Here is a 21,270-nt window from a genome sequence, read left to right as displayed (position 1 = left end):
AAGGGCTGCTTGAGTCTCTTTTCAGGAGAGGAGAAACTTAAATGAGGGGGAAGCAGTGGGCCTAAGCCCACTAATTTGCTGCGCCCAGTGGATATTGACTAAACAAAAATATACTCTCTTGTAAATGTAATAGAACTCATCCCGGGGAAAAAAACGGTTAGTTGAAAATGTACAAATCAATTATAGCGACCGGATAGTGGGGTAAACGGATCCAAATTCCAAGAAGATATCAGCAGTTCAGTCCCAGGACAGCATGGATAAGAAACAACAAACAAACTGCATCTTATCCCCCAGAGAGACCATCCCGGTTCAGACGCGGTTCAGTTCTTTGAGAAAAGTGAACACTTCTCCCGGTGTGTTGAAGAGATGACTTCGGCCTTTGTACTGAACTTTCATCCGCCGGGGTGGATGAGGTAGCCGGTGATGTTCTTCTCCTTCAGTGCTTTGGCGGCAGGTCTGAACTGCTTGGGACGTCTGGCGAGAACCGCACTCATATCCGGGAAAAGTCTGACCCTCTTGCCATCGATGGTGATGTCCCCCTTTGGCTCTTGCGAGTTGCAGTACCTTCTCTCTGTCCTGGAAACTGAGGAACCTGATCAGGACGGCCTGTGGGGGCTCATCTGGCCGGGGTTTTGGTGCTGATGTTCTGTGGGGCCATTCGATTTCCAAAGGCTTGGTGAAGTTGATTATGCCTAGGACATCCGGGATCCATTGAGTGAAGAAACGGGCCGGGTCACGGCCCTCGTTGTCCTCTTTCAATCTCACCACACGGATATTACTACGTCTGCTCTGGTTCTCCATCTGATCTACCTTGTTTTTGAGATAGGCATTGTCCTTCTGCAGTTGTATCGGACCTGGTCATGTTGAGTGATGGTATCTTCAACTGTGCTAATGCGCAACTCAGCCTCAGTCGTTCTCAAAAGAAGATCATTCGTGGAGGATTTCAGGTCGTCAATGGAAGAATGGAGTTCAGCTGATTTCTTGTCAATTTTTACCATCCTGAATTTCCCAGAGCAGAGCAGCAAGTATGTCGGCAGGCTCGCAAGAGGCTGCCAAGAGCAACAGTCTGGAACTGTCGTCTGAGTTATGAGGGCTAATGCTAATCTTGCTAGCTGTATAGTTATCGTTATCTTGGGAATCAACAATGAATTGGTTGTCTTTCTTGCCTCTCGGCCGTAGGTCCATGGCTCTTTGGGAAGGTAAGTACTTGACAATTTATCAGCCGATGTTAGAATATTGTTTGAATGTTGTTATTTAGGTAATAATGGAATAACTTTGAAGAGCTCGGTTTGTCAACGTCTGCTCAGCTCCCCAGCATCACGTGCTCCCATGGTCATGCTGTTTAATCAGCTTCTTGATATGCTACACCTGTCAGGTGGATGGATTATCTTGGTAAAGGAGAAATGCTCACTAACAGAGCTGTAAACCAATTCATGCACAAAATGTTGGGAAAAAAAGCTTTTTGTGCTTATGGAACATTACTGCAATCTTGTATTTCAGCTCATGAAACATGGGACCAACACTTTACATGTTGCGTTTATTTTTTTGTTCAGTGTAAACTAAGTCCCAAAAACTACATTTTTCTCAACCTTGTGCGCCCGGCCCGCCACAGGAGTTGCTGGAGCGTGATGGGACAAGGACATCCAGGTCGGCCAAATCCTCCCCTAACCCGGACGATGCTGGTCCAATTGTGTGTCGCCTCATGGGTCTCCCGGTCACGGCCGGCTTCAACATAGCCCGGGATTGAACCCGGATCTGTAGTGACGCCTCAAGCGCTGCAGTGTCTTAGATCGCTGTGACACTCATGAGGCCCAAGATACTTCTACAACTTGATTGGAGTCCACCTGTGGGAAATTCAATTGATTGGACATGATTTGGAAAGGCACAAATCAAATCAAAGTTTATTTGTCACGTGCGCCAAATACAACAGGTGTAGACCTTACAGTGAAATGCTTACTAACAGGCTCTAACCAATAGTGCAAAAAAGGTGTTAGGTGAACAATAGGTAAGTAAAGAAATAAAACAACAGGCTATATACAGAAGTGAGGCTATAAAAGTAGCGAGACTACATACAGACACCGGTTTGTCAGGCTAATTGAGGTAGTATGTAGGTAGTATGTACATGTAAATATTGTTAAAGTGACTATGAGAGTATCAGTAGTGTAAAAGAGGGGTTGGCGGGTGGTGGGTGGCGGGTGGCGGGACACAAAGCAGATAGCCCGGTTAGTCAATGTGCGGGAGCACTGGTTGTTCGGCCCAATTGGGGTAGTATGTACAGTGAGGGAAAAAAGTATTTGATCCCCTGCTGATTTTGTACGTTTGCCAAATGACAAAGAAATGTCCAAAAATGTATTGTGCTAGAGGTTTCATGATGCTTGTCCCTAAACCAGTGCTTGACTTAACAAACTAAAGTTTTGGTAGGTCGGTTAGGACATCTACTTTGTGCATGACACAAGTAATTTTTCCAACAATTGTTTACAGACAGATTATTTCGCTTATACTTCACTGTATCACAATTTCAGGGGGTCAGAAGTTTACATACACTAAGTTGACTGTGCCTTTAAACAGCTTGCAAAATTTCAGAAAAATATGTCATGGCTTTAGAAGCTTTTGATAGGCTAATTGACATCATTTTAGTCAATTGGAGGTGTACTTGTGGATGTATTTCAAGGCCTACCTTCAAACTCAATGCCTATTTAACTTGACATCATGGGAAAATCAAAAGAAATCAGCCAAGACTTCAGAAAAAAAATTGTAGACCTCCGCAAGTCTGGTTCATCCTTGGGAGCAATTTCCAAACACCTGAAGGTACCACGTTCATCTGTACAAACAATAGTACGCAAGTATAAACACCATGGGACCACGCAGCCGTCACACCGCTCAGGAAGGAGACACGTTCCGTCTCCTAGAAATGCACGTACTTTGGTGTGAAAAGTGCAAATCAATCCCAGAACAACAGCGAAGGACCCTGTGAAGATGCTGGAGGAAACAGGTACGATGGTATCTATATCCACAGTAAAACCAGTCCTATATCAACATAACCTGAAAGGCCGCTCAGCAAGGAAGAAGCCACTGCTCCAAAACCGCCATAAATAAGCCAGACTCCGGTTTGCAATCGCACGTGGGGCCAAAGATCGTATTTTTGGAGAAATGTCCTCTGGTCTGATGAAACAAAAATAGAACTGTTTGGCCATAATGACCATCGTCATGTTTGGAGAAGAATTGGGGAGGCTTGCAAGCCGAAGAACACCATCCCAACCTTGAAGCACGGGGGTGGCAGCATCATGTTGTGGGGCTGCTTTGCTGCAGGAGGGACTGGTGCACTTCACAAAATTGCTTGCAACATGAGGGAGCAAAATAATGTGGATATATTGAAGCAACATCTCAAGACATCAGTCAGGAAGTTAAAGCTTGGTCGCAAATGGGTCTTCCAAATGGAAAATGACCCCAATCATACTTCCAAAGTTGTGGCAAAATGGCTTAAAGGACAACAAAGTCAAGGTATTGGAGTGGCCATCACAAAGCCCTGACCTCAATCCTATAGAAAATGTGTGGACACAACTGAAAAAGTGTGTGTGAGCAAGGAGGCCTACAAACCTGACTCGGTTACACTAGCTCTGTCAGGAGGAATGGGCCAAAATCCACCCAACTTATTGTGGGAAGCTTGTGGAAGGCTACCCGGAATGTTTGACCCAAGTTAAACCATTTAAAGGCAATGCTACCAAATACTAATTGAGTGAATGTAAACTTCTGACCTACTGGGAATGTGATGAAAGAAATAAAAGCTGAAATAAATAATTATCTCTACTATTATTCGGACATTTCATTGGTAAATTACCTTTTAATGGCGTCAGACCAAGGCTCTGCATCTGTCATCGTGTTCCTAGACCCTAGTCTTGCTTTTGACACCATCGATCACCATATTCTTTTGGAGAGATTAGAAACCCTAACTGGTCTACATAGACAAGTTCTTGCCTGGTTTAGTCTTATCTGTCGGAAAGATATCAGTTCGTCACTTCGGAAGGTTTGTCCTCTGACAAATCAATTCTACATTTCAGCGTTCCTCATGGTTCCCTTCTAGGACCACTATTGTTTTCACTATATATTCTTGGTGATGTCATTTGGAAACACAATGTCAACTTTCACTGCTATGCAGACGACACACAGCTGTACATTTCGATGAAACATGGTGAAGCCCCAAAATTGCCTACCCTGGAAGACTGTTTCAGGCATAAGGAAGTGGATGGCGGCAAATGTTTTACTTTAAACTCTGAGAAAACAGAGATTCTACGTAGTTCTAGATCCCAAGAAACAAAGATATCTGCTGTTTGATCTGACAATTAATCTTGATGGTTGTATAGTCGTCTCAAAAAAACCTGTGAAGGACCTCGGCGTTACTCTGGACCCTGATCTCTCTTTTGACGAACATATCAAGAATACTTCAAGGACAGCTTTTTTCTGTCTTCGTAACAAATCAAATCAAATCAAAGTTTATTTGTCACGTGCGCCGAATACAACAGGTGTAGACCTGACAGTAAAATGCTTACTACCAGGCTCTAACAAATAATGCAAAAAAGGTATTAGGTGAACAATAGGTAAGTAAAGAAATTAAAACAACTGTAAAAAAAAACTATAGCGAGGCTACAGTGCCTTGCGAAAGTATTCGGCCCGCTTGAACTTTGCGACCTTTTGCCACATTTCAGGCTTCAAACATAAAGATATAAAACTGTATTTTTTTGTGAAGAATCAACAACAAGTGGGACACAATCATGAAGTGGAACGACATTTATTGGATATTTCAAACTTTTTTAACAAATCAAAAACTGAAAAATTGGGCGTGCAAAATTATTCAGCCCCCTTAAGTTAATACTTTGTAACGCCAGCTTTTGCTGCGATTACAGCTGTAAGTCGCTTGAGGTATGTCTCTATCAGTTTTGCACATTGAGAGACTGACATTTTTTCCCATTCCTCCTTGCAAAACAGCTCGAGCTCAGTGAGGTTGGATGGAGAGCATTTGTGAACAGCACTTTTCAGTTCTTTCCACAGATTCTCGATTGGATTCAGGTCTGGACTTTGACTTGGCCATTCTAACACCTGGATATGTTTATTTTTGAACCATTCCATTGTAGATTTTGCTTTATGTTTTGGATCATTGTCTTGTTTGAAGACAAATCTCCGTCCCAGTCTCAGGTCTTTTGCAGACTCCATCAGGTTTTCTTCCAGAATGGTCCTGTATTTGGCTCCATCCATCTTCCCATCAATTTTAACCATCTTCCCTGTCCCTGCTGAAGAAAAGCAGGCCCAAACCATGATGCTGCCACCACCATGTTTGACAGTGGGGATGGTGTGTTCAGGGTGATGAGCTGTGTTGCTTTTATGCCAAACATAACGTTTTGCATTGTTGCCAAAAAGTTCAATTTTGGTTTCATCTGACCAGAGCACCTTCTTCCACATGTTTGGTGTGTCTCCCAGGTGGCTTGTGGCAAACTTTAAACAACACTTTTTATGGATATCTTTAAGAAATGGCTTACTTCTTGCCACTCTTCCATAAAGGCCAGATTTGTGCAATATGGACAGAGTCTCCCACCTCAGCTGTAGATCTCTGCAGTTCATCCAGAGTGATCATGGGTCTCTTGGCTGCATCTCTGATCAGTCTTCTCCTTGTATGAGCTGAAAGTTTAGAGGGACGGCCAGGTCTTGGTAGATTTGCAGTGGTCTGATACTCCTTCCATTTCAATATTATCGCTTGCACAGTGCTCCTTGGGATGTTTAAAGCTTGGGAAATCTTTTTGTATCCAAATCCGGCTTTAAACTTCTTCACAACAGTATCTCGGACCTGCCTGGTGTGTTCCTTGTTCTTCATGATGCTCTCTGCGCTTTTAACGGACCTCTGAGACTATCACAGTGCAGGTGCATTTATATGGAGACTTGATTACACACAGGTGGATTGTATTTATCATCATTAGTCATTTAGGTCAACATTGGATCATTCAGAGATGCTCACTGAACTTCTGGAGAGAGTTTGCTGCACTGAAAGTAAAGGGGCTGAATAATTTTGCACGCCCAATTTTTCAGTTTTTGATTTGGTAAAAAAGTTTGAAATATCCAATAAATGTCTGTGGTGGGTAGTATTTGGGGCATTGGTGACAAAACGGATGGCACTGTGATAGACTGCATCCAATTTGTTGAGTAGAGTGTTGGAGGCTATTTTGTAAATGACATCGCCGAAGTCGAGGATCGGTCGGATGGTCAGTTTTACGAGGGTATATGTTTGGCAGCATGAGTGAAGGATGCTTTGTTGCAAAATAGGAAGCCGATTCTAGATTTAATTTTGGATTGGAGATGCTTAATGTGAGTCTGGAAGGAGAGTTTACAGTCTAACCAGACACCAAGGTATTTGTAGTTGTCTACATATTCCAAGTCAGAACCGTCCAGAGTAGTGATGCTGGACTGGAGGGCAGGTGGGGGCAGCGAAGAGCATGCATTTAGTTTTACTTGCATTTAATAGCAGTTGGAGGCCATGGAAGGAGAGTTGTATGGCATTGAAGCTCGTCTGGAAGTTAGTTAACACAGTGTCCAAAGAAGGGCCAGAAGTATACAGAATGGTGTCGTCTGCGTAGAGGTGGATCAGAGAATCACCAGCAGCAAGAGCGACATCATTGATGTATACAGAGAAAAGAGTCGGCCCGAGAATTTAACCCTGTGGCACCGCCGTAGAGACTACCAGAGGTCCAGGCAACAGGCCCTCCGATTTGACACACTGAACTCTATCAGATAAGTAGTTGGTGAACCAGGCGAGGCAGTCATTTGAGAAACCAAGGCTGTTTAGTCTGCCGATAAGAATGTTGTGATTGACAGAGTCAAAAGCCCTGGCCAGGTCGATGAATACTGCTGCACAGTAATGTCTCTTATCGATGGCGGTTATGATAGCGTTTAGGACCTTGAGCGTCGCTGAGGTGCACCCATGACCAGCTCTTAAACCGGATTGCATAGCAGAGAAGGCACGGTGGGATTCGAAATGGTCGGTAATTTGTTTGTTAACTTGGCTTTCAAAGACCTTAGAAAGGCAGGGTAGGATAGATATAGGGCTGTAACAGTTTGGGTCTAGAGTGTCTCCCCCTTTGAAGAGGGGGTGATCGCGGCAGCTTTCCAATCTTTGGGAATCTCAGAAGATACGAAAGAGAGGTTGAACAGGCTAGTAATAGGGGTTTCAACCATTTGGGCAGATAATTTAAGAGAGAGAGGGTCCAGATTGTCTAGCCTGGCTGATTTGTAGGGGTCTAGATTTTGCAGCTCTTTCTGAAATTCAGCTGTCTGGATGAAGGAGAAATGGTGGAGGCTTGGGCGAGTTGCTGTGTAGTTGACCAGGGTGGGGGTAGCCAGGTGGAAAGCATGGCCAGCCGTAGAGAAATGCTTATTGAAATTCTCAATTATAGTGGATTTATCGGCGGCGACAATGTTTCCTAGCCTCATTGGAGTGGGCAACTGGGAGGAGGTGCTCTAGTGATGTGGGGGCTGTGCTTTGGCAAAGTGGGTGAGGTTATATCCTGCCTGGTTGGCCCTATCCGGGGGTATTGTCGGACGGGGCCACAGTGTCCCCCGACTGACCCCTGTCTCAGTCTCCAGTATCTATGGTCTATGTTCCAGGGGGCTAGGGTCAGTCTGTTATATATGATGTAATTATCCTGTATCCTCTGTAAATTTAAGCATGCTCCCTCTAATTCTCCCTCTCTCCTCCTGGAGGACCTGAGCCCTAGCATCCTGCCTCAGTACTACCTGGCCTATTTTCAATGATGGCCTAGGAACAGTGGGTTAACTGCCTGTTCAGAACGACAGATTTGTACCTTGTTAGCTCGGGATTCAAACTTGTAACCTTTCGGTTACTAGTCCAACGCTCTAACCACTAGGCTACCCTGCCGCCCTTAAATGTCCATGTTCTCTTATAATCTCCGCCAGGCACAGCCAGAAGAGGACTGGTCACCCCTCAGAGCCTGGTTCCTCTCTAGGTTTCTTACTAGGTTCCTGCCTTTCCTGCCTAGACACTGTGCTTCTACATCTGCATTGCTTGCTGTTTGGGGTTTTAGGCTGGGTTTCTGAATAGCACTTTGTGACATCTGCTGATGTAAAAAGGGCTATGTAAATACATTTGATTGATTGATTGATTGTACTCTGCTCCGATGAGCTCCTGTCCAAGTCAATCACTGATCTAAACCAAAGTAGATCATTTAAAGATTGTTCTATACATCAGTTGGGTTCTCTATAAGCTTCAATATGAGGTCCTGAACTTTGCATGAAAGTGCAGCCTTGTAGCTGTGTGGGCTAATATAGTCAAATTGTTTGCCTTGGGGCAGGTTCGCATTGCCATATCTCCAAAATCACATCGTTGTCAAGCAGATTTTGTATTGTAGAAACGGTTGGAATGGTCCGCTGGCTTCCAGCTGCAATATTTTGATTGGATGTTACATTTCAAGAACCCTACCCCCACAAGCCTGTGGAAGAGGTGCTGTGTGTTATGTGGATCACTGTTTTTGGTCTGGGTAGTTGTGGTGGCCTATGCTAGTTTCAAGTGCTAGTTTTCAAGTTATCAAGTGTGGCCGACAGTCTGCGATTTATATTTATTGAACTTGAAATTGGATTATGCTGGTAAAGTCAAAAGTCAAACACATTCTAAACCACTGGTGACAAACACACATTTTTTCCTTGCCTCCATTCATCCACATGGCTGCGCTTTTAAATGTGAAAAGAACTATCTATTATTAGCTAGCTAGCTAGCTGGCTACAGAAGGACCACTTTGAGGTGCCGGTAGCTAGCTAACTTTACACACTATTAGCTAAATTAAATGTCATCAGCTAGCTAACTTCCTTTTAACTAGCTATCTTGATGTAATCACTGTACATTTTAAAGTCTCCAAATGCATTTGTATATAACAGCCACGGAAGAGGGTGAAATTGTAGCTGTCAGTAAAGGGAGAGTGTAGTGTACTGGATAGGGCAGGTAATTTTGTAGAAAGACATTATGAAAATATTCTCCAGTTCCAGTCCCTAGATGGGAAAACTTTGAAGACAGAGTGATAACAGCAACATAATATTGAGTATAATGAAGCCTGTTTCTTTGTGATGTTTTCTGTCCTCAGATATGGAAATATGTGAAAGCCTGTTTGCAGATGAAGAGAGAGGTCCCAATGAATGTCCCGCGAGACTACGGGTATATCCCATATGCCATGGGTTAGACTGTATGTGTAAGCCTACCCATGTTAGCAAATGTTGTACACAAAATAATACAGTTAAACAATCACACACAATGTATAAACCTATTACAATTGGAGGGCCTGCTAGAAGTCTGCTGGGTGTGCAGGGTTCTGTTTCAGCCCAGCAATAACACAACTGATTCAAATGATCAAATCTACTGAGTTGATAATCAACTGTGCTATTGCTGGACTGGAATAGAAGTCTGCTCACCCAGTAGATCAGGGATCAATGGAGCAAGGTTGGCCACCACTAGTGTGGAGTTTTTTTTTTACCTGAAATTATGCTTTAGTAATAATGGTCTACTTGTAGCTACTCAATTATCTATTGCTGTTTAGACTAAGATGTCTAATCTTTACATACAAGTTAGCTTATTTGTAAATGTGTAAATTATGAAGTGTTGATTCTTTTAAGTGAAGTCTTTAAACTTCTTTTAATTGTTAAAATATTATTCAAAATGAACTCGTCTCAATGTTAACCAATCACATATAACAATCCTGCAATACAGAGGGGAAGGGGTTCTGTCTCTAATGTTTCTGTGTTGTCTTCTCAAATTAATATTTCCCTTTTGTCTAGTTATAAGATGTGTTTTATTTGATTAACACTCTATCTCTCAGGATTACAGCATGGTGAATCAATTGTGCAGCTTATCATATGGCCTGCATTGCCTATGCAGCCATAGGCCTACAGTATGATGGCATGACTGGCATTATGGGCATCTGTCATCTGAAGCAGAGAATAGCTAAACTCACACATTGTTTACGTGTTGAGCTATATGTTCTCAATTTAAAATGATAACAGTAGACAATGTATGCGAGGCAAACCATTTACCAGATTTAGCCTTTTAAGTGCTGACATATAAAATAGTTTAGTGCAAATCCAACCCTTTCAGCCACAGTTAGAAAGTAAGGAGATGACAATTAGGCTACAGGAGACTAGCATTACAGGTAACATTTTAGGAGGTTCATTTTATTTAATTGATTTTAGCAATGCTACTTGCAAAATAACTGCAGTTTTTCCATAGATAGACAGTCGTTTCAAGTTTTATTAGTCGTGTGTACGGGATACACATGGCATAAATCATCCAAACAACTGCTTACTTGCAGATTCTTTTTAATAAACAATGCAAAGAACAATAAGAAATAATAAAAGATAACAATATTAAAAAACATAAGGTAAATGTCAGTAGCATAGAATATTTTTTTTTAGCACAAGTATAATACAGGAAGGCACAATTTATAGTCCAATATTTACATGTGTATTGGGGAAGGGGGTGGATAGGGGACAACTATAAATTGAGCAGTATAATAAGAGTCTGCTAGCAGCAGTTGTGATATGTGTGTAGCTTGAATGTATGTTTAAATACTATGTATACAAAAGTATAAATTTCTAACCCTGCTAGAGCTTCCCCGGTCAACTGTAAGTGCTGTTATTGTGAAGTGGAAACGTCTAGGAGCAACAATGGCTCAGCCGCGAAGTGGTAGGCCACACAAACTCACAGAACGGGAGCACCGTTTGTCTGTCCTTGGTTGCAACACCGAGTTCCAAACTTCCTCTGGAAGCAATGTCAGCACAATAAATGTTCGTTGGGAGCTTGGTGAAATGGGTTTCCATGGCCGAGCAGCCTAAGATCACAAGATCACAAGCCTAAGATCATGCAGTCTCGAGGTCAGGCCAGGCAGTAGTCTGCTGTGCCTGCTGTGTAAGCATTTTGTTCTCGCCTTGTGCCCTTATACACACTATGTACCGAGAAAGTTTTCATCTGTATTTTTTGTAGCTGTTGAGATACCACCGCTGTCAGAGGCTGGCACTAAGACAGCATTGAATGAGCTGTATTCCCTCCAAAGTAAACAAGAAAACGTTCACCCAGAGGCAGCGCTCCTAATAGCCTGGGACTTTAATGCAGAGAAACTTAAATCCGTTTTACCAAATTTTTATCAGCATGTTAATTGTACAAGCAGAGGAAAAAACCTCTGGACCACCTTTACTCCACACACAGAGATGCATACCAAGCTCTCCCTCACACTCCATTTGGCAAATCTGACCATAATTCTATCCTCCTGATTCTTGCTTAGAAGAAGAAATGAAAGCAGGAAACACCAGTGACTAGATCAATAAAAAAGTGGTCAGATGAAGCAGATGCTAAGCTACAGGACTGTTTTGCTAGCACAGACTGGAATATGTTCCGGGATTCCTCCAATGGCATTGAGGAGTATACCACATCAGTCACTGGCTTCATCAATAGTGCATTGATGACGTTGTCCCCCAGTGACCGTACATACATACCCCAACCAGAAGCCATGCATTACAGGTAACATCCACACTGAGTTAAAGGCTAGAGCTGCCGCTTTCAAGGAGCGGGACTCTAACAAGGAAGCTTATAAGAAATCCCGCTATGCCCTCCGACAAACCATCAAACAGGCAATGCGTCAATACAGGACTAAGAGTGAATCGTACTACACCAGCTCTGACACTCTTCGGATGTGACAGGGCTTGCAAACCATTACAGACAACAAATGGAAGCACAGCCAAGAGCTGCCCAGTGACACAAGCTTACCAGGCGAGCTAAACTACTTCTATGCTCGCTTTGAGGCAAATAACACTGAAACATGCATGAGAGCACCAGCTGTTCCGGAAGACTGTGTGATCACGCTCTCCACAGCCGATGTGAGTAAGACCTTTAAACAGGTCAACATTCACAAGGCTGCAGGGCCAGACAGATTACCAGGACGCGTACTGCAATGGCACGACAACGCCTATTCCCCCTCAGGAGACTGAAAAGATTTGTCATGGGTCCTCAGATCCTCAAACATTTCTGCAGCTAAACCGTCAAGAGCATCCTGGCTGGATGCATCACCGCCTGGTATGGCAACTGCTGGGCCTCCGACCACAAGGTCGGATCCAGGACCTCTATACTAGGCGGTGTCAGAGGAAGGCCCTAAAAATTACTCAAGACACCAGCCACCCTAGTCATAGACTGTTCTCTCTGCTACAGCACGGCAAATGGTACCGGAGCGCCAAGTCTATGTCCAAAAGGCTTCTAAACAGCTTCTACCCCCAAGCCATAAGACTGCTGAATAGCTAATCAAATGGCTACCCAGACTATGTGCAATGCTGTCATCAAGGCAAAGGGTTTGATTTGTTTAACACTTTTTTTAGTTACAACATGATTCAATATGTGTTATTTCATAGTCTTGGTGTCTTCCCTATTACTCTACAATGTAGAAAATAGTAAAAAAATAAGAAAAATCCTGGAACGAGTAGGTGTGTCCAAACGTTTGACTATTACTGTAAATACAATGAGATCGCTAAAGTAGACAAATAAGGAGTAGGAAACAGCTTTGCCATTTTATGATGTTGTCATATTCAGTTTAGAGAGATGGCAATGTTGCCATTACAGTTGGGGCTCCTGAGTGGCGCAGCGGTCTAAGGCACTGCAACTGGGTGTTAGAGTTGTCACTACAGACACCCTTGTTCAAATCCAGGCTGTATCACAACTGGCTGTAATTGGGAGTCCCATAGGGGGCGTGCAACCGGCCCAGCATTTTCCGGGTTAGGCCGGTGTAGGCCGTCATTGTAAAAAATAATTTGTTTTTAACTGACTTGCCTAGTTAAATAAAGGTTACATTTAAACCTTCAAAAAATACTGTTACAAGCAAAGTTTGTCAAAAATAGGGTAGCAATGCTAATGTTAGCTAGCAAAAATATGGTGGTCCTCTCAATCTTATGCTGAACAAAAATATAAAAAATAACATGTAAAGTGTTGGTACCATGTTTCATGAGCTGAAATAAAAGATCCCAGAAATTTTCCATATGCACAAAAACCTTATTTCTCCATTTTTTTGCACAAATTTGTTTACATTCATGTTAGTGATAATTTCTCCTGCCCAAATAATCCATCCACCTAACAGCATGATCACTACAAGGCCACTAAAATGTCAGTCTAAAATGTGCAGTTTTGTCACACAACACAATGCCATAGATGTCTCAAGTTTTGAGGGAGCGTGCAATTGGCATGCTGACTGCAGGAATGTCCACCAGAGCCGTTGCCAGACCACGTGTAACCACGCCAACCCAGGACCTCCACATTCGGTTTCGTCACCTCCAGGACTATCTGAGACCAGCCACCCGGACAGCTGATGAAACTGAGGAGTATTTCTGTCTGTAATAAAGCCCTTTTGTGGGGAAAATCTAATTCTGTTTGCCCTATGCCCTCCCAGGCCCACCCATGGCTGCGCCCCTGCCCAGTTATGTGAAATCCATAGATTAGGCACTAATGAATTTATTTAAATTGACTGATTTCCTTATATGACCTGTAACTCAGCTACATTTTTTAAATATAGTTAGCTGGCTAAAGTTATACTGCATCTAAAGTCAATCTGGCGACATCACAATCTTGACAAAAGAGATGAGAAAGTCATTCAAAAATCATTATTGCACACAGAGTGAGTCCATGCAACATATTATGTGACTTGTTAAAACATAATTCTACTTTGACATTGTGGGGTATTGTGTGTCGGCCAGTGACACAAAATCTCAATTTCATTCATTTAAAATTCAGGCTATAACAACAGCAAAATGTGGAAAAAGTGAATACTGTGAATACTTTCAGAAGGCACTGTACATAACCAGCAATCTGTGGTATATCTACCGGTACACTCACCTCCACTGGGGACCAACGAACTCCAACCACCTATTCTGTATAATAGGGTCTTTCCACGGGGAATGCAAACCATAGTTGTTGGCTGTGCATCCTGCTGGAAGACTAGGTTTAAAATATATCAATCTTCAACTTAGCTGGAAGCATGCATTGCATGATCAATCCGTTTCAGTCTCAAACCGCCGTGATCTTTTCAATGCATTTGTTGGGGACGATGTAACAACGGAGCCACACTCAATGAAGGCAAGCGAAGTGGGCTGAGGGCGGTGGTGGGAAAAGTTAAGATACTTTCATAGAAAAGGACTCAAGTAAACTGAAAGTCACCTAGTAAAATACTACTTAGTAAAAGTCTAATAGTATTTGGTTTTAAATATACTTAAGTATCAAAAGTAAAATTATAAATAATTTAAAATTCCTTATACTAAGCAAACCAGATGGCTCAATTTTCTTGTTTTTTAAATGTATGGATAGCCAGGGACTCCAGCACTCTAACATAATTTACAAACAAAGCATTTGTGTTTTGTGAGTCCGACAGATACAGTGCATTCAGAAAGTATTCAGACCCCTTGACTTTTTCCACATTTTGTTATGCTTTATTCTAAAATGGATAAAATTGTTTGTTTTTTCCTCATCAATTTACACACAATACCCCATAATGACAAGCCAAAACAGGTTTTTAATCAAAATTTAAAAATGAAATATCACATTTACATAAGTATTCTGACCCTTTACTCAGTACTTTGTTAAAACACCTTTGGCAGTGATTACAGCCTCGAGTCTTCTTGGGTATGACGCTACAACCTTGGCACACCTGTTTTTGGGGTCTTTATCCCATTTTTCTCTGCAGATCCTCTCAAGCCCTGTCTGGTTAGATGGGGAGCGTCACTGCACAGCTATTTTCAGATCTCTCCAAATAAGAGATCCGGGCTCTGGCTAGGACACTCAAGAACATTGAGTCTTGTCCCGAAGCTACTCCTGCATTGTCTTGGCTGCATGCTTAGGGTCGTTGTCCTGTTGGAAGGTGAACCTACACCCCAGTCTGAGGTTCTGTGTCACACCCTGATCTGTTTCACCTGTCTTTGTGCTTGTCTCCACCCCACTCCAGGTGTCACCCATCTTCCCCATTATCCCCATTGTATTTATACCTGTGTTCTCTTTTGTCTGTTTCCAGTTCGTCTTGTCTCGTCAAGCCTACCAGTGTTTTCCCGGTACTCCTGTTTTTTCTCTAGTCCCTGTTTTCTAGTTTTCCCGGTTTTGACCATTCTTTCTGCCCTGACCCTGAGCCTGCCTGCCGTTCTGTACCTTTTGGACTGCTCTGGATTACTGACCTCTTGTCCTGTCATTTGCCTGCCCCCTGTTTTTGTAATAAACCTTTGTTACTTCGAACTGTCTGCATCTAGGTCTTTTCCTGAGCCGTGATATCCTGAGCTCTCTGGAGCAGGTCTTCATCAAGGATATGTCAGTACTTTGCTCCGTTCATCTTTCCCTCAATCCTGACTAGTCTCCCAGTCCCTGCCGCTGAAAAACATCCCCACAGCATGATGCTGCCACCTCTATGCTTCACTGTAGGGATAGTGCCACGTTTGACTCCGTTCCATTTATTACATTCCAGCATAACCATGACCATGTCCTCCTATAGCTCCTCCCACCAGCCTCCTTGACACAAACACACAAGCGACAAAAGGTCTGGGGCAGGCCCACAGTGCCCAGACAGAGGTACCCCCAGGCACAGGCTTTCATTAAGAGTGAGAAATCATGTGCTAATGAATTAGCCCCAGTGTTTATAATTGCGCTATCCCAGCTCAGTGGATTCCCTCCTCCAAGGTGACTCACAGGCCATTCCTTCCATTTGACTGCACTCTTTGAAGAGGGATTCAGACCGATGGATTAGTGTGAATGTGAAGAGCACTGTGTCTGAAGCTATGAGTGGACACATGATCCCACAACGCTATGATAATCATTACATACATAGGCTACATACACAAAGGATGTTATGGCAGATCCCTATACACAGTCAGGCAATACTCAGGACCCTAAATATTGGTAGTAAAAGCTTAACTGGAACCACGATACAAGGATGATAGTATAATAATCTGGTTGGTGGCTTCTAATAAAAACGCTGATGGCACATTCCGATCAGGAAGTGTGTTTCAATGATCAGGGATTAGAGTAAACTAAGGTTGCAAGAGCCAAGGATGGGTCCTCTTTATCGCTGTAACATGTGGTTACTAGGTGCATTAGCGACCTCTATTGGAAATGATATGCAGTGCAAGCCACTGCACTGTGACTCATCGAGGCTACGACTGCAGCAAGCATTTGATCAAGTTTACACATTCTATATAAAGAATTCAGTTGGGCAATAAGCCTTTAGTATGGTGGTTGATGATATCTCTGCCTACTCACACCTTCAAGATCCAGAGAACACTCTTTAGGGACAATGTCCTAAGTATGTCACCCCTTTGCACAATAACTTCAGATTCAGAGGATATTTTAAAAAGCAAATAGATAAAAGGTAATAAGCAGCCTACATCAGTCTCATTTGTTCTACAATCTATGGTCAATCATTTTATAGCACTTAGGTTCTCTTTACACTAGGTGGCATTAGAGACCATAAAACAACCTTAAACAAGAAAGTAGTTCATATTTAACTTAGCAACAATGCTGCAGGTTATTCATCTCCACATCTACCCAGTCACTGTATCCACACATGTTTTTTCTCTTCCATGTTCACATGCAAAAGCAATTCATCACAAGCACATACAAACAAGCACATACAGGCACACCCAACATCTGCGTGTGCACTGTGTACTCCCCCCGCCACACGCACGCTCACTCTATTTGACTAAACAGTGAAATCTGCCATTTCCCATCTAAAACCTGAGTTGAGAGAATAAGCCCCACCAGGCTCCAGCACTGGGGGAGCTGGGGGCTGTGCTGGGTCTGAGCTGGGTCTGTGTGACACCAAGCCTCTGTCAGTCAGCTCAGCGCCACTGTCAGCCCACATAAAGCCACTTTAAATGTGAAAGGAGACGCTTTGAGTTTGCTTTCTAACCACGGTCAGAGTCAATGCAACAGGCCCCAAAAGGATGGGAGCACCCCTTGGGTTGCCTTCCCCCCTCACCCCTTTCTCCCCCTTTTTCCATCCCAAACAAACAGACAGCCCCTGCTTATTTGTACCGTTTGAGAAACAAATCCTAAAATCCTGGTGCTGTGCAAAGGATCAGAAAAGCAATGCAAAAATCAATTGGCTCTGCGAGTCTCAAGACTGCCATGCAGCAAATTGCCCCTGAAAGACGGCACTATGCGAAGGCTTTCTTTTTATAGCTCCTCGCTTCAAAAAATAAAACTAATCTTTTAGGAGGGGAGAACAGAGTGCAGAAGGTCTCCTTCCTGAAATGCTTTTGAATCATGTGGATGGAGGGACTCTTCATTGAAAGCAGTGTGTGTCTTGTGCTATGTGTGCCACATCCAAAATCACTAAAAAGGGCTAAAAAGGGTACATTTAAGTAGAAGTTGGGCCAATACTACAGATCTAGGGTCAGATTATCCTACCACCAAACCTAGCCTTAACCATTAAAAGTATGAAGAAGAATAACAGATCATTCATCATTTGCTTCCACCTTTAATTAATATGCAACCAAACATACAGTCACCGGCCAGGTTAGTAGATACACCCATCTAGTGTTGGGTTGCTGCAGATTGGACGCCGATACACCAGCGGCACCAGCCTGTACCGTTGACACCAGGCAGAATGGGTCCATGGACTCATGCTGCTTACACCAAATCCAGACTCTGCAATCAGCATAACCCAACAGGAACCGGGATTCGTTGAACCAGGCAATGTTTTTCCACTCCTTAATTGTCCAGTGTTGGTGTTCGCGTGCCCACTGGAGCCGCTTCTTCTTGCTTTTAGCTGATAGGAGTAGAACCCAGTGTGGTCGTCTGCTGCAATAGCTCATCCGTGACAAATATCGACGAGTTGTGCATTCTAAGATTCTGTTCTCCTTCAACCTCTCTCACCAACAAGCTGTTTTCACCCACAGGATACCGATCACACCACTGTTGTACTGAGTCGTTATTTGCCTGTTTGTGACCCTCCCGTTAGCTTGCACAAAACTAGGCATTCTTCTTCCACCTCTTTCATCAACAAGCTGTTTTCGCCCACAGGACTGCCGCTGACTGAATTATTTTTGTTTGTCGCACCATTCTTAAGAAACCGTATGCATTATCGTGAGTGAAAAGGCCACGAGAGCGGCCGTTTCAGGGATACTGGATCCGGCATGCCTGGCACAGACAATCATACCATGCTCAAATTTGATTAGGTCACTGGTTTTGACCATTCTAACATTCAATCGAACAGTAACTGAATGCCTCGATGCCTGTCTGCCTGTTTTATATTGCAAGCCACGTGTCTGTAGGAGTGATCCATTTTAGTGAACGTGTATTCCCAGAGTTTTGGTCCCTGGAATCACATAATTTTTTCCCAGCAAAGCTGAACTTTGTCCAGATAATGAAATTTGTCAGGATCCAAATCTTACCGAAAAGGGTAATTCAAAGGTGTTTTCCTTTGGGGACAGCCAAAGAACTCTTTGAGGTTCTAGATAGCATTTTTTCCCCCTAAGAGTGCATAATACAGTTACACTTAGTGTGCACTCACACGCATACACACACACACAGTCAGAAAGTAGAGGATGAAGGTAAGGGTAAGCGGAGTTGAGCTGAGCTGAAGAGTGCAGGGGGAGAGATCTTGCAGTTCCTAAAAGAAGCTGTAAGCTCACTTTGTTGGTTGGAATTTGTAGCACCATGGAACGACTTAATAACAATGCATGAAGCAATGAAAATTACACAGCTTCTGCTCCAAAGGGAAAATGAATTGCTCTCAGGTTGCACTCCAGATACATTTGTTCATCCAAGCAAAAACAGGCACACACACACACACACACACACACACACACACACACACACACACACACACACACACACACACACACACACACACACGCACACACACATACAGTCTCTCACTCTCTCTCTCTCTCTCTCTCACACACAAACACACACACACAGTCTCTCTCTCTCTCACACACACAAACACACACACACAGGTGCATGTGGAGCCCTTGGCTACAGGCTGACCCTAGCCTAAAGACTGTGTATATGTGTGTGTGTGGGGGGTGGGGGGTGGGCGGTGTATCTGGATCTCTGTGCAGTTGAGAGAAAGAGAGAGGGCCTGCAGCCTAGCCTCCCTTGGTGAGAGGCGGACCTGCAGCATTCCACCGCCTGGATTCCACCACCTGCATTCCGCTCTGTGAGGTGGGGCCAAAACACACACATGTACACATACATATACACATGACACACACACACATGCGCGCATACACACACGCAGAGAGCACCACTCAAACAAACACACACACTATTCCCATGAATGCATCATACACCAGTGGCGGCTGGTGGGAGGAGCTATAGGAGGACGGGGTCATTGTATTGGCTGGAAGGTAATCGATTTTCAAATTCTTATTTTTTATTTTTTCACCTTTATTTAACCAGGTAGGCAAGTTGAGAACAAGTTCTCATTTACAATTGCGACCTGGCCAAGATAAAGCAAAGCAGTTCGACACATACAACGACACAGAGTTACATGGAGTAAAACAAACATACAGTCAATAATACAGGAGAAACAAGTCTATATACGATGTGAGCAAATTAGGTGAGATAAGGGAGGTAAAGGCCAAAAAATGCCATGGTGGCGAAGTAAATACAATATAGCAAGTAAACACTGGAATGGTAGAATGTGCAAAGTAGAAATAAAAATAATTGGGTGCAAAGGAGCAAAATAAATAAATAAATAAAATAAATACAGTAGGGAAAGATGTAGTTGTTTGGGCTAAATTATAGGTGGGCTATGTACAGGTGCAGTAATCTGTGAGCTTCTCTTAAAGCTAGTGAGGGAGATAAGTGTTTCCAGTTTCCGAGATTTTTGTAGTTCGTTCCAGTCATAGGCAGCAGAGAACTGGCAGGAGAATGAATTGGTTTTGGGGGTGACCAGGTGGGTGATGCTATGGTGGGTGATGCTATGGTGACCAGCGAGCTGAGATAAGGGGGGACTTTACCTAGCAGGGTCTTGTAGATGACATGGGGCCAGTGGGTTTGGCGATGAGTATGAAGCGAGGGCCAACCAACGAGAGCGTACAGGTCGCAATGGTGGGTAGTATATGGGGCTTTGGTGACAAAACGGATGGCACTGTGATAGACTGCATCCAATTTGTTGAGTAGGGTATTGGAGGCTGTTTTGTAAATGACATTGCCGAAGTCGAGGATTGGTAGGATGGTCAGTTTTACACGGGTATGTTTGGCAGCATGAGTGAAGGATGCTTTGTTGCGAAATAGGAAGCCAATTCTAGATTTAACTTTGGATTGGAGATGTTTGATGTGAGTCTGGAAGGAGAGTTTACAGTCTAACCAGACACCTAGGTATTTGTAGTTGTCCACGTATTCTAAGTCAGAGCCGTCCAGAGTAGTGATGTTGGATAGGCGGGCAGGTGCAGGCAGCGATCGGTTGAAGAGCATGCATTTAGTTTTACTTGTATTTAATAGCAATTGGAGGCCACGGAAGGAGAGTTGTATGGCATTGAAGCTTGCCTGGAGGGCTGTTTTCACATTGTCCAAAGAAGGGCCAGAAGTATACAGAATGGTGTCGTCTGCGTAGAGGTGGATCAGAGACTCACCAGCAGCAAGAGCTACATCATTGATGTATACAGAGAAGAGAGTCAGTCCAATAATTGAACCCTGTGGCACCCCCATAGAGACTGCCAGAGGTGCGGACAACAGACCCTCCGATTTGACACACTGAACTCTATCAGAGAAGTAGTTGGTGAACCAGGCGAGGCAATCATTTGAGAAACCAAGGCTGTCGAGCCTGCTGATGAGGATGTGGTGATTGACAGAGTCGAAAGCCTTGGCCAGATCAATGAATACGGCTGCACAGTAATGTTTCTTATCGATGGCGGTTAAGATATCGTTTAGGATCTTGAGCGTGGCTGAGGTGTACCCATGACCAGCTCTGAAACCAGATTGCATAGCAGAGAGGGTATGGTGAGATTCGAAATGGTCGGTAATCTGTTTGTTGACTTGGCTTTCGAAGATCTTAGAAAGGCAGGGTAGGATAGATATAGGTCTGTAGCAGTTTGGGTCAAGAGTGTCCCCCCCTTTGAAGAGGGGGATGACCGCAGCTGCTTTCCAATCTTTGGGAATCTCAGACGACACTAAAGAGAGGTTGAACAGGCTAGTAATAGGGATTGCAACAATTTCGGCAGATCATTTTAGAAAGAAAGGGTCCAGATTGTCTAGCCCGGCTGATTTGT

Source organism: Oncorhynchus kisutch, linkage group LG14 (assembly GCF_002021735.2).
Source record: "Oncorhynchus kisutch isolate 150728-3 linkage group LG14, Okis_V2, whole genome shotgun sequence".
In the NCBI taxonomy this organism is placed as follows: Eukaryota; Metazoa; Chordata; class Actinopteri; order Salmoniformes; family Salmonidae; genus Oncorhynchus; species Oncorhynchus kisutch.
Note: the sequence above shows the minus strand (reverse complement) of the source record.